The sequence below is a fragment of the Oncorhynchus masou genome, unplaced genomic scaffold (genome assembly GCF_036934945.1).
Source record: "Oncorhynchus masou masou isolate Uvic2021 unplaced genomic scaffold, UVic_Omas_1.1 unplaced_scaffold_9472, whole genome shotgun sequence".
NCBI classification, from domain to species: Eukaryota; Metazoa; Chordata; class Actinopteri; order Salmoniformes; family Salmonidae; genus Oncorhynchus; species Oncorhynchus masou.
The window spans coordinates 2,073-10,671 of record NW_027015967.1 but is presented as its reverse complement, the minus strand read 5'-3'; the positions used below and the strand labels follow the sequence as shown (position 1 = coordinate 10,671).

At 46.9% G+C, this 8,599-nt stretch overlaps 1 pseudogene; it reads right to left on the bottom strand.

Annotated features, from left to right (window-relative positions):
- Positions 1 to 378: 378 nt before the first annotated feature.
- LOC135538367 (sodium- and chloride-dependent GABA transporter 3-like) lies at positions 379 to 8,058 on the bottom strand (annotated as a pseudogene).
- Positions 8,059 to 8,599: the final 541 nt, after the last annotated feature.

Genomic DNA, 8,599 nt, shown 5'->3' with positions numbered 1-8,599 from the left:
TAGCGAAGCATTTCATAGAAAATTTGTTTATTTTTTATTGAACAAGTTCAAGTTGTCCCTCCTTTTCAGTCCTTTTTCTTCCGTTTGGTGGCAAATTTTAACATTTTAGTTATTTAGCAGACATTTTTATCCAGAGCAACTTACAGGAACAATTAAGGTTAAGTGCCTTGCTCAAGTGCTGCATCAGATTTTACCTTTTTGGTTAGGATTTGAACCAGTTGACCTTTCGGTTACTGGCACAACACTCTTAACCGCTAGGCTACCTGGACGCCATAATGAATACAACCCATAGACCAACCAGGCAGTCCGGCACCCTGACGGTCGAGGTTCTATGATGTCATCAACACTAGACTCCACTGATCTCCTCCATGGCCAGCTTCATCCCGATCCCCTCTGCGTTCCTGGGGGTTTCTCTTGTCCCTCGATAACTACACGCTCACACACGGTGAGTCTGGTGGTGGCCGTGCCTGGGCGCAGGTCACTGGACGCAGTGGTCATCCCTTTAGGATTCTGGGAGGAAGGACATGGTCAAAACACTGAAGAAAAAACCACAATACCCACAGACGCGCACACAAAACACACAGATATTAAAATATATACACAAACACCTCCCCCCACCCACCCCTAAACCAAGACATCTATGGATAGACACCCAGTAAGTGCCTGTGGGTGATGATGGAGTGACGGTAGGTGAGGTATAGACACTCACCCTCCACAGACACAGCAGAATGTAGACAGGGATACACATCAGAGGGGTGAGGATGAGGAGAGAGGCCACTCGGGAGGCCCAGGGCCCAGGTGCGTACTCTAGATTTAGATTGGTTGATGACCTGGTCAGTGTGTCATACACCAGGGTGATCTGAGGAGAACCAGGAAGAGGTGGAGATGAAGGTTAGGACTGGATACTGCCGACTTAAACCTGATTCCCACTATAGGGTCAGCCCGAACTGTACTGTGCTGGCTGGGATATTTTATTTTCACATTGTGCTTTCCAGGCCATTCCAGTACAGCTCGGCTTAGTTTGGCTCGGTATTGTGAAAAGGGTATTAGAAAGATAGTGATCAACAAATGTCATTTGTGGATAGAAGGAATACATTGCAAAGTTAGAAGGAAGAGGGAGGGAGAGAGAGACCACGAGGGAGAGACAGACCACGAGGGAGAGAGAGACCACCAGGGAGAGACAGACCACGAGGGAGAGAGAGACAACCAGGGAGAGAGAGACCACAAGGGAGAGAGAGACCACAAGGGAGAGAGAGATCACGAGGGAGAGACAGACCACGAGGGAGAGAGAGACAACTAGGGAGAGAGAGACCACGAGGGAGAGAGAGAGACAACCAGGGAGAGAGAGACCACAAGGGAGAGAGAGACCACCAGGGAGAGACTGACCACGAGGGAGAGAGAGACCACGAGGGAGAGAGAGACCACGAGTGAGAGAGAGACCACGAGGGACAGACACGAGGAGAGACAGACCACGAGGAGAGAGAGACCACGAGGGAGAGAGAGACCACCAGGGAGAGACAGACCACGAGGGAGAGACAGACCACGAGGGAGAGAGAGACCACGAGGGAGAGACCACCAGGGAGAGACAGACCACGAGGGAGAGAGAGAGACCACGAGTGAGAGAGAGACCACGAGGAGAGAGAGACCACAAGGGAGAGAGAGATCACAAGGGAGAGAGAGAGATCACGAGGAGAGACTGACCACGAGGAGAGAGAGACCACAAGGGAGAGACAGACAACTAGGGAGAGAGAGACCACGAGGGAGAGAGAGACCACCAGGGAGAGAGAGACCACAAGGGAGAGACAGACCACAAGGGAGAGAGAGACCACGAGGGAGAGACAGACCACGAGGGAGAGAGAGACCACGAGGGAGAGACAGACCACGAGAGAGAGAGACCGCAGGAGAGAGAAACCACCAGGGAGAGAGAGACCACGAGGGAGAGAGAGACCACCAGGGAGAGAGAGTCCACAAGGGAGACAGACCACGAGGGAGAGACAGACCACCAGGGAGAGAGAGACCACGAGGAGAGAGAAACCACCAGGGAGAGAGAGAGAGAGAGAAGACCACAAGGGAGAGACAGACCACGAGGGAGAGACAGACCACGGGAGAACCACGAGGGAGAGACCTGGGGAGAGACAAGACCACGAGGGGAGAGAGAGACCACGAGTAAGAGACCACGAGGGAGAGAGAGACCACAAGGAGAGAGACAAAAGACACGAGGGAGAGACTGACCACGAGGGAGAGAGAGACCACAAGGGAGAGACAGACAACTGAGAGAGAGACCACAAGGGAGAGAGAGACCACGAGGGAGAGACAGACCACGAGGGAGAGAGAGACCACGAGGGAGAGACAGACCACGAGAGAGAGAGACCGCGAGGGAGAGAGAAACCACCAGGGAGAGAGAGACCACGAGGGGAGAGAGAGACCACCAGGGAGAGAGAGACCACAAGGGATAGACAGACCACGAGGGAGAAACAGGAAACATTAAGATAAAGACAGATGCAGAGAGAGGAGAGAGAGAGAGAGAGAGAGAGAGGGAGAGAAAGGAGAGAGAGAGAGAGGAGAGAAAGGAGAGAGAGAGAGAGAGAGAGAGAGAGAGAGAGAGGGCAAAAGGTACAGAGAAAGAAAGAGAACAAGATGAAAGCAGGAGAGAGGTAATTAAGAAAGAGAACATGAGCATAAAGAAAGACGCAGAGAGAGAGATGACACAGGTGTCTGTCTTACTCACCCCACAGATGAGTGGTGTCACAAACAGCCAGCAGTACTTCAGCACCGAAGGGAAAGGATGGTAGCCTATCATGTCTTCAATGTTGTCAAGGAAACGGTTCGCACCTGCAAAGCCAATCCATCCACACTTTCTTTTTTAGTCGAGATCCATCTCTTCGTCTTGATAGAAACATTCACACACATGGGTCCCCCCTCGATTGACTGAAAACATGCTGAGACACAGTGGTCTACCATGTGTCCCACTTCCCTGGTAATAGAACTTCAATTTAGATGTAATGTTACGGTGAATGTACATTTATTGTACAGGTATGAACATGTTGTGACTGCTTGTGACTGTATTGTAGTACTGGACTAAAATAGCATGCCCAATGGACCATATTCCTAAAAATAGCATTTTAGTCCAGAACCAGGCTTCAACTGGGTCCAGGAAACTGGCTCTTAGAGCCTAGATTCACTTTAACGATTAGAACAGTAACTACGGTAAACATAGTCGGTACAATCATGTTAGTAGTGACGTCACTCACCGTAGACCCAGGCGACGGCGATGCACTCAAAACATGCAATGAACAGCAGACTGGTCCCACTGGGTCCATACGAGTCAATCAACTGAAAGAGGACTATCCCATTCTGGTGGGAAGGGCAGGAGGACATGGATGTCAGAGGTGAACTTCTGTTCCTATTGCTATTGAAGAGTTTACTAGCATCCGTCTCTCTCTCTCTCTATCTCTCTCCCTCCATCTCTCTTTTTCTCTGTCTTCCACCCTCTATATAACTCTTTTACACCACTCTCTCTCTCCCTCTCCCTCTCTCTCTCCCTCTCCCTCCCTCTCTCTCTCCCTCTCTCCCTCTCTCTCTCCCTCTCTCCCTCTCTCTCTCTCCCTCTCTCCCTCACTCCCCCTCTCCCTCTCTCTCCCTCACTCCCTCTCTCCCTCTCTCTCTCCCTCTCTCCCTCTCTCTCCCTCTCTCTCTCCCTCTCTCCCCTCTCTCCCTCACCCTCTCCTCCCTCTCCCTTCTCCCTCTCTCCCTCACTCCCTCTCCTCTCCCTCTCTCCCTCTCTCTCTCCCTCTCTCTCTCCCTCCTCCCTCTCTCCCTCTCTCTTCTCCCTCTCTCTCCCTCTCTCCCTCTCTCCCTCCCCCTCTCTCCCTTCTCTCTCCCTCTCTCTCCTACCTCCGTGATGAGAGGCAGACCCAGTAGGAAGCAGACTACAGCGATGACTAGTACTAAGATCTCTCTCCGGCCAGGCCTCCGCAGTACACCAGGGAACATGTCAGTGATGGATGTGGCCAAGCTCTCTACACACACAAACTGGGAGGGAACACACACAATATGTTCACAACACACACATGCACAAAGATGTATCCTGTCAACTGAAAATGACACATTACCTGATTTAAGCTTAATAAATTAAATACAACTCTATCAAACACACACACACACACACACACACGTCCCTGTATAGTACCTGGCTGTCCAGACCCAGTAAGATAACCATAAGAAAGAAGAGGACGGCCCAGAACTGGGCCCCTGGTAGCAGGGACACGGCTTTGGGATAGGCAATGAAAGCCAGACCAGGTCCTGGGGGAAACATCCCACACACACACATTAATTTATTCATATTTGCAGGTAAATATCACCGGCCTGAAAAATGCATATGGAATTGTTCTGCTGTTGATGTGTTGTCTTAATGCTGTGTGGAGGAGACCAGTTGTGATAGAGGTTTTATGGTGTGGTGCATTGGGCTGAAGGGCCCTCTTGTGGCCATTATTGGTTATGACAATGAGCAGTATCGTAACTATAGCACAGGCTTCTCCATCTCTACTGGGAGATACTGGGAATGCAGACTCTTGTTCCGCCCCAGCACTAACATACCTATTTCACATCAACTAATTATAGTCTTCAGTCTGCACCACAATTTGTTTGATCAAATATGTCTGTGCTGGGCTGAACAAACACCTGCACACCAAGTACATTTTTAGGACCAGAGTTGGAGATCCCAGCTTCACACGACATATAACAGAAATGAAGGAATCGCATTCTATATCAAGGTGTTGACAAACTTGACCTCTGCAGTAAGGAGTGTGACTTTGAAAAAGGGATGAAGATGAGGAAGAGGGGGATGGGAGGAAAGAGGCCCACCTCCTTTAACAACTTCATTCATGTCCACGTCCAATGTGTGAGCCATGAATCCCAGCACGGAGAAGACGGCGAATCCAGCAAAGATGCTGGTGGCACTGTTGAGAATGCAGAGTGCCACGTAATCCCTGGAACACAAACAAGGTGTAAAATCTCTATCACTCCCTGGAACACAACAAGGTAGTTAAAATCACTATCACTCCCTGGAACACAAACAATCACACCCTGGTAGTTAAAATCACTATCACTCCCTGGAACACAACAAGGTAGTTAAAATCACTATCACTCCCTGGAACACAAACACTATCACTCCCTGGAACACAACATGGTAGTTAAAATCACTATCACTCCCTGGAACACAACAAGGTAGTTAAAATCACTATCACTCCCTGGAACACAACAAGGTAGTTAAAATCACTATCACTCCCTGGAACACAACATGGTAGTTAAAATCACTATCACTCCCTGGAACACAACAAGGTAGTTAAAATCACTATCACTCCCTGGAACACAACATGGTAGTTAAAATCACTATCACTCCCTGGAACACAACATGGTAGTTAAAATCACTATCACTCCCTGGAACACAACATGGTAGTTAAAATCACTATCACTCCCTGGAACACAACATGGTGTGTAAAATCACTATCACTCACTGGAACACAACATGATGTGTAAAATCACTATCACTCCCTGGAACACAACATGGTAGTTAAAATCACTATCACTCCCTGGAACACAACATGGTAGTTAAAATCACTATCACTCCCTGGAACACAACATGGTAGTTAAAATCACTATCACTCCCTGGAACACAACATGGAAAATCACTATCATGGAACACAACATGAGTGTAAAATCACTATCACTCCCTGGAACACAACATGATGTGTAAAATCACTATCACTCCCTGGAACACAACATGGTAAAATCACTATCACTCCCTGGAACACAACATGGTGATGTAAAATCCCTATCCTCCCTGGAACACAACATGGTAGTTAAAATCACTATCACTCCCTGGAACACAACATGATGTTAAAATCACTATCACTCCCTGGAACACAACATGTAGTTAAAATCACAACATGGTGTTAAAATCACTATCACTCCCTGGAACACAACATGGTAGTTAAAATCACTATCACTCCCTGGAACACAACATGATGTGTAAAATCACTATCACTCCCTGGAACACAACATGATGTGTAAAATCACTATCACTCCCTGGAACACAACATGATGTGTAAAATCACTATCACTCCCTGGAACACAACATGATGTGTAAAATCACTATCACTCCCTGGAACACAACATGATGTGTAAAATCACTATCACTCCCTGGAACACAACATGATGTAAAATCACTATCACTCCCTGGAACACAACATGATGTGTAAAATCACTCCCTGGAACACAACATCACTCCCTGGAACACAACATGGTGTGTAAAATCACTATCACTCCCTGGAACACAACATGATGTGTAAAATCACTATCACTCCCTGGAACACAACATGGTAGTTAAAATCACTATCACTCCCTGGAACACAACATGGTAGTTAAAATCACTATCACTCCCTGGAACACAACATGATGTGTAAAATCACTATCACTCCCTGGAACACAACATGATGTGTAAAATCACTATCACTCCCTGGAACACAACATGATGTGTAAAATCACTATCACTCCCTGGAACACAACATGATGTGTAAAATCATCACTCCCTGGAACACAACATGATGTGTAAAATCACTATCACTCCCTGGAACACAACATGGTAGTTAAAACCACTATCACTCCCTGGAACACAACATGATGTGTAAAATCACTATCACTCCCTGGAACACAACATGATGTGTAAAATCACTATCACTCCCTGGAACACAACATGGTAGTTAAAATCACTATCACTCCCTGGAACACAACATGGTGTGTAAAATCACTATCACTCCCTGGAACACAACATGGTGGTTAAAATCACTATCACTCCCTGGAACACAACATGATGTGTAAAATCACTATCACTCCCTGGAACACAACATGATGTGTAAAATCACTATCACTCCCTGGAACACAACATGATGTGTAAAATCACTATCACTCCCTGGAACACAACATGATGTGTAAAATCACTATCACTCCCTGGAACACAACATGATTGTTAAAATCACTATCACTCCCTGGAACACAACATGATGTGTAAAATCGCTATCACTCCCTGGAACACAACATGATGTGTAAAATCACTATCACTCCCTGGAACACAACATGGTGTGTAAAATCACTATCACTCCCTGGAACACAACATGATGTGTAAAATCACTATCACTCCCTGGAACACAACATGATGTGTAAAATCACTATCACTCCCTGGAACACAACATGATGTGTAAAATCACTATCACTCCCTGGAACACAACATGATGTGTAAAATCACTATCACTCCCTGGAACACAACATGATGTGTAAAATCACTATCACTCCCTGGAACACAACATGATGTGTAAAACCACTATCACTCCCTGGAACACAACATGATGTGTAAAATCACTATCACTCCCTGGAACACAACATGATGTGTAAAATGTGTTTGCTTATGTGACCTCACAGGAGGGTACTGTACATAAGAACAATAAACACATAATCAATTACACTTACCAGTGTCCTTTTAGCTGTAGTTAGTTCAAACTAAACACTTGAAGGTATTTCAGCTGCTCTTGACTTAGCGTGGAGTTTGCACATTTGGGACCATTCCATTGGTTCTATTGTACACAGCAAACTATATCAAGCATAGCTCAAGTGTTGAAAAACATGTGACATAATGATGTGTTTGACCCAGGTCTATGCGATCCAATTCAAATAACGTCAAGAGGGACCGAGCATGCTACTCTAAATCAATGTGAGAGGATACCGTTTGGATAGAAAAGAGATGTGCAGTTTTTCACTTTTGGGACTATTCCATTGATTTCTTTCGTAAAGTGCAAACTAAATCAAGCACAGTTGACATACTTGAAAATGTTTTCGTTTTTATGTGACGATTCAAATAGAGTTTTGAAGGGGAAGCTGTGTGCAGTGGTGTGTCACACTGACTTGTAACAGTTGTTGTTGTACTTGTTGTAGCTGCCCAGAGAGGTGAGGACCCTGACATACAGCGTAGGAGAAAAACACCTGGGTCCCTGCGTCACGCCACACCTAGAGAGAGAGGGGAGAAGGATGGATGGAGGGGAGGGGGATGGATGGATGGATGGAGGAAGGGAGGAGAGATGGAGGCAGGGAGGGAGAGCGGGAGAGGGGGAGGCAAGGAGTGAAAAACAGGGAGGATGGAGGGAGGAGAAAGTGAGAGGGGTGGATGGAGGGAGGGGGATGGATGGATGGATGGATGGATGGATGGAGGAGGAGGAGAGAGAGTAGGAGAAAGAATGGGAGGTATGGAGTAGGGAGAAGAGAGATGGAGGCAAGGAGAGAGAGGGAGAGAGAGGGGGAGGCAAGGAGTGAAAGACAGGGGAGGGATAGGGGAGGAGGAGAGGGAAGGAGGGAGGTAGGAAAGAGAGGAGAGGGATGGAGATAGGGAGAAGAGAAAGAGAGAATGAGGGGGCAGAGTACAGGAAGAAAGAATATCTATTTTACTGTCACATGTTCAGCTACTTTCACTCATTAAAGTAAACAAAAAGGGTCAGAACCATGTGGTTTCATCCATCTCCTGTAGACCCATAAAACATTGGATAAATGTCTC